The sequence below is a fragment of the Anser brachyrhynchus genome, assembly GCF_964034855.1.
Source record: "Anser brachyrhynchus genome assembly, chromosome: 10".
Lineage (NCBI taxonomy): Eukaryota > Metazoa > Chordata > Aves > Anseriformes > Anatidae > Anser > Anser brachyrhynchus.
The window spans coordinates 12,248,588-12,254,638 of NC_137705.1; positions in this window are offsets into that span (position 1 = coordinate 12,248,588).

A 6,051-nucleotide genomic window follows, 5' to 3' on the forward strand; every position below is an offset into this window, starting at 1 on the left:
CTTTGGAGCAGCCACCTTTGTTGTTAGCGCCCTTTGCTCTCCTCCAGCGTCATGTTCTGCTGCTCTGACACTGTGGTTCAGCAGGGCAGGGCAGGGGAGGAAAGGAGGAAGAACTGGGGGGGCTGCTTTACAGAGAGGAAAAAAAAAAAAAGAAAAAAGAGAAAAGGCAGTCATTTGGGGCCTGGGCATGGTGGTGGTTTCACCGCTTCCGTTGCCTGATCCACCTTGTCAGACACGCATGAGGAGACTTCTGAGAAACAGCCCTGGGCCGGCCCCAAGCGCTTCAGCGTAACTGTGCACACGTGTGTGCAAGCACACACCCCTGCACACGTGCTCCCATGCTGGGAAGGAGCCCACAAGGCCAGGCTGCTCCCCAGCACACACTCACGCCTGCACACCTACCACCCTCCTTCCACAAAAGAGGTTTCTTTCATTTCCTGCGAGAGGAGGAGGTGGGAGAAAGGGAACTCGAAGGCTGCAAATTCCTCAGCCACATATCTTGCCTCCCTCTCCTTCCTTATGCTGCCTGTCAGCTCCATGTCCAAGATCCGAGGCTCCCACTTCCCATACAAATAGGCAAGGGTGGACAACTGTGGTTTTTTGTGTTGTGAGAAGTTCTGTTGCTTAGGGGGGCAGGGGAGTGTTGTTGAAGCATTTGTGTCTTTTTTTTCTTCCTCTGTCAGAGCCACCTCAGGACTGCTCTAGTTCTATAGGACTAAGCTGCTGTTTGGCTGGTTATGATGGGCATGCCTTGTGCTGTGCTTATAGTATTTTTCCCCTACACTGTCCCCTTCTTGCCCCTGGCCAACACCAGGAGGCTTGTCTTCATGCATATTGACAATTACCTTTTCCAAGTTTTTTCCAAACCCTGAAATACCCAAATGTGGCATTTCAAAGGGATGTTGTTGTCAAGCACCCAGCTTGTCACAAAACTGTGAGCTAGGGCCGCTAAAGCAGCAGGGGGTACCCAGGTGTGTTAGGTTCATCCTCAACTCTCCTAAACCTGAATTACTTTCCCTTGAGAGTAATGAAGACAAGCATGCAGGAGGCAGAGAATGTAGCCCTGATTGTTTCACAGTTATTTGGTGCTTGCAGGCTTTCCCTTATTTCTACAGGGGAGGTAGTATTGCTTCTCCTGTGTCATAGGTGATGACATTAAGGTAGTGGGTAAGGTCTTAACTCTTTCCAGAGCTGCAACAAAGCAACTTACATCAGCCATCCCAGGGCTTCCAGGGCCTGTTCAGAGCATCTTGGTGCTGTGGTTCAGGTAGAGCTGCTGATGGTGTAGGGGGGAGTCCAGCTGGCACTCCTATTTCTTTGCCTGACGCTGCCTGCATAAACAAATAGTATCAATCAGAAACTGCGTGAAAGGCAAGTAGGTTTTGTCTTCGTCTAAGTAGGGGAAATCCTGTGCACGGAGATTTCAGGACCTGGTGGCTGGAGTGCAGAACACATGGAGAGAAAGTCTGCTTTTGCAGAACGTTTCCCAAGGCATCCAAGGACTCTCACAAAGCCACAAAGCCTGCCCTAAAACCACAGCTGCATCAAAAGAGGAAGAGTCCACAGCAGAACTCGGAGCATATTAAACCTTGCAAAATAGGTCTCTTTCTGTGGTGGGAGGTATGTGTATAAATACATACGTATACATACATGAAGGAAAGAGCTGGGTTTGTTCAGCGCTGGGGCTAAAAGTGAAAGCAGCCTGCAGGAACGCTAGGCAGGGCGGTGATTTCAGGCAGGGCACTTGTGCAGCAGAGTGACCCACCTTGTTGGCTCCACAAGGAGAATGACCGTCTGCCCAGGCCCTCTACACACTGTCATGCAGCAGAAGTAAGGGTATATGTCTGGTTTGTGAGCCACAGAGACAAATTCAGCAAGAATGTAAATGCAGGATTGAGACGTTACAAAGAGTGCATCAAGAAGGAGAGTACAAATGAAGAGATGTCCAGCTGGTGCCGCACACGTAGGCCAAAAGAAGCATAATTGCCGTGGGGCACCAAGGAAGAACACACAGGAAAAAAAGTAAAAGGAGACTTAAAATGGAAGCCTCTCTAGCACACTGGTGCCATCTCCATTCCTGTCAGTCCTTACACAACAGAGTGCAGTTGCTGTTAAGGTCGGAGTTGTGCAGGCTCCCATGAAGGCAGTGTTCAAGGCTGGCCCCGGTGAGACTCCACCTGAGGTGGCTGCATTCCTGTGCATTGAGTCAGGAGCACATGGTTAACTCTTTCGAGGTTGCAGGACCTTTGCTGAGCAGGCGTGGGTCCCTAATGGACAGCTTTGCTGGAGCTGGAGTGACACTGACCGAAGGGATCTCACCAAGGCAAGGAAATTCAAGGAGCCTGTGCCTGGACAGAATGCTGTGAGAGATGTTCCTTCATTTGGACAAACCTCTGGCCCGCAGTGTTGGTACATTCTTTGTGAACGTGCCTGTGGCGTGGTTTGCAGTCACAGCTGCGTATTATGGCTGCTGCACGTACCTACCTTCAAGCTTTCATTCTTTACCACGTTGCCACAGCCCTAAGTGAGGGTGGTAAATCCTGCCTTAGCAGCGTGGGCAGAGGCACTAAGCCACCTGGATAAGCAGGTGTACAGCCCACTCTAGATCTCGGGATTCTGTACCTCCCAGGCCAGCAGAGTTATGTCCTGTATCACTTCAGAAAGCACAGAAGAAGGAAATGCACTGGAGATCCCCGCTAGTATTATCTCAGTTCTTGTGAGCACAAGGTCAGCAGAAGAAATGCCACTCCGTGCTATGTGTGGACTGCAGGCAGACAGGCTCTGCTGGGCAAGTCACAAACCTCATTCCCCGGTCATCCAGGCCAAGGTTGTGGTTGGAGCTCCCTAACCTCCTTTAGCCTGCACACCCATTCTTTTTTCCCAGGGAGTCAGGACAGGGCAGCTGCAATCCTCAAGATGGAAGGACCGAGGGGCAGCTGAGACCAGGGGTTACAGTAAGTAGTGTTTCCTTCCCTGAGATTATCTGCATCTCACCCTCCACTGGAGCAAAATTCACTTTCATATCCCTCAAAGTCAGCCTGCTGTGGAAGTGATGGAGAAAGAGATTAAAGCAAGCAGATAATGCAGTGGGGAAGCATTTCTTTGCATCCTTCCTGGGTAGAAGCATTGTCTGTGTTCCCATCACTAGCAGGACCAGCTGTGGTTTCTGGCAATGCCAGACACAGACATTACCCCACAGGTTCCTTTCCCTTTCATTATCCCTCTGGAGAACAGGACTCTTGTTAAAAAGCCTGGATGTATCACTGGGAGCCAGCTCTATTATCCTCCAGCCAGTGAAGCAAGATAGGCATACTCTCCCACAACCTAGGGATGCCCTATTATGATCTCTGACCAATGGGAGTATCTTTAATGGGATCAGAGCCTGCCCTTTTCCATATCCCAGTGGGACAACACCTGCCTACAAGAGAACAAAGAGGAAACCTGTTGTGATGGGAAAAAAAGAGGTCATTTTCCCCAGAGGGGGAGCGAGGCTGTTTGATTAAGAGCATCTTTCTCCCAGCCAGCTCGTTTGTTAGCAAAGCAACCTTAATGCAAGAGAGAAAATCTTTGAGAAGCAAATGCCACGAGTCCAATTTGACTCGCCCATATACATAATGAGAAATCTTAGTAAATCGTTGCAGAAAAAGACTGTAGAACAACCAAAGGGGAAAATATTTCTGCCTAAAACCGGTATTTAAAATAGAATTGTTTACAAGTAAATTCACAGCGATGTTTGAAATGCTGCAGCAAAGAAATCTTACTAGAAGCTTCATCTCTATCTTGTCCTTCTCAGAAGACCTACCAGTCACCCACTTCCGTATGTTTCTCTCCAGCCCCTCTGGAGACCCTGTTCTACATGTGCACGGTGCCCCAGCAATGCCTTTCACCTGCAGTGGTCCCAGCCCTGGGGCAAAGAACCGGGATGGGACAAATCAAGCCACGTTGCCACAGTGGTGCTAAGCTCCAGCTCAGCCTGCACCTTCTTTTTCTCTGCCCCTTTCTCAAATCAGAGACCACAGGGCTTGGTTGCTGGTGCTTATCCCATGATCTGCCCAGAGCAAAACTGGCTTAGATGAGCATAGGTGCAGGCTCTGAGGGGGTCAGAAGAAAGTTATCTATGGCCCAGGTGCCACTTTGTGTCCCATGGCTCGTTAGTCCTGTTCAGAGCTGGAGTGGAAAGACTCGGGCATGGCTGGATGTCTTTGTGCATCCTAGTTTCTTTGCAGTTTGGGGGATTCTGGCAGAGGTGTAAACGTGAGCAAAACTTTATTCCAGTGGATGCGGCACGTAACGAGAAGTTCACCTTCAGTTAGAGAGGATCTTAATATGACCTTCTGTAAAAAAAAAAAAGGGGGCATTGTTTTGAGTTGTTAAACAGCTGCTGTGTTCCACCCCGCTAATGGTTGCAATTCAGTAGTGAATAGTATAAGCCTTAAACAGCCGGTAAAATAATTTGGGATCTTTCCTTAGGGGGGGAAGCAGGCAAGTTACTCTACAAAAATAAATTATTATTCTCTCTTCCTAGGAAATGAAGTGTTCTCCTTTTCATCACCAAGTGGGCTGTCGCACAAGATCTCTTCCCGCCCTTCTGTGCTGGAAACAGCCCAGCGCTGTTTGCGCCGCTCTTTTGCCACCTTCACCTTCCTAGGAAGCAAGAGGCAGTTTCCATTTGGGTTCGTGCATCTTCTCTGTTTCCTCCTACCACCCCAGGCTTTTTCTCCACCTCATCCCAGGTCTTCTTAAAAAACAACCCTTCCCAAGCTGCTCATCTAGTGTTGTGCACAGGCACAAACACCGTCCCCTCTCTCCAAACAGCCGCGACTTGCCTAAAAGAGAAGCAAAACTTTTGCCTAACCACTCCCTCCTGCTGAACGCCGGGCGTCCGCTCGGTACACGCTGTGTCTGCCTTTGCAGGGGCAGGACTGAAAAGCGCCAGGCCTTGGGTCTTGGCCTCCATCGGATGAACAATTTCCCCTTGAAGGTTACTCACTTCCTGTTTTCCGTATTTAGACAATCTGGGCCTATAGGGAGGCTTTGATTTGTTGTAAGCTTCAGCTGGTTTAAACGTTAAGTCGGAGGAGACCGAGGTGGGAGGAGGAGGGGAAAGGCCTGGAGACAAATTAGGGCCATTTAATACCGTGACTGTGTTCTCTCGCAGTTTTCTAGTGACCATTAGAGCATGTGAAAGGAAGGTCAGGGGCTGACAGCATGGGAGATGGAGTCAGGGCTGCTTCACAATGGGCTGGGGCGAGCGGCAGTGTGTGTGTGGGGCTGCGTAGCAGTTGGGAGCAGCTGGGCGATGCACGCCGATGACTAATTTCTCCAGTGTGTCACTTTTGCCACACGCAGCTGTATGGAGAGGCCAGCAGCACTCCAACAAGGACAGGGAGGAGCCTCTAACCTGCAGAGGAGAGCGCTGTGCCCTTTCTGAGTGCCTATCAGCACACACCACGTGCCGATGTTTGCTCAGACTTGCCCAGAGGTCTGCTAGGCCGGAGCGAGTCAGCACTCGTAGGCAGCTGACAGGGCAGGTCACGTATTTTCGGTGCCTGTTCTGCAGAGGGGAAACTGAGGCACGGAGTTCTGCCGCTTTGCCTGTTATCAGAAAGTGAGCGTGGGAGGGATCGTGGTGAGTCCTGGCGGCAGCCGAGCAGTGGTCTGTCTCCTGAGATGTGCTTCGTCCTAAAGAGCGTGTTCCTGTGCTGGTGGGATTTGTGCTCGGCTAGAGAAAAACTGCATGGGCTCAATATCCCAGAGGGGCTGTGGGCACGAGGGTTACCTGAATGACTTTGGACTGCTCCTTTTTGTTCAGCTAGTTCCCTTCTAACAGATCAACTGCCAAATGGGGTGCTTTTACAAGGGTCTACCACAAAAAGAAAAAAAAATGTAGAGAAAGGACTGAAATGCAATGGGAAGCGGTAAATGAATGTGAATTATACCGCAAAATCCTGTAGGAGTTTCCAGGGGCACCTGGAGATCACTCCAGCTGCATAACCTGCTGCTAAAAGCCGGTGTGGGCAGGTGGGATTGAATGAAAGAACCAGAGAGAAA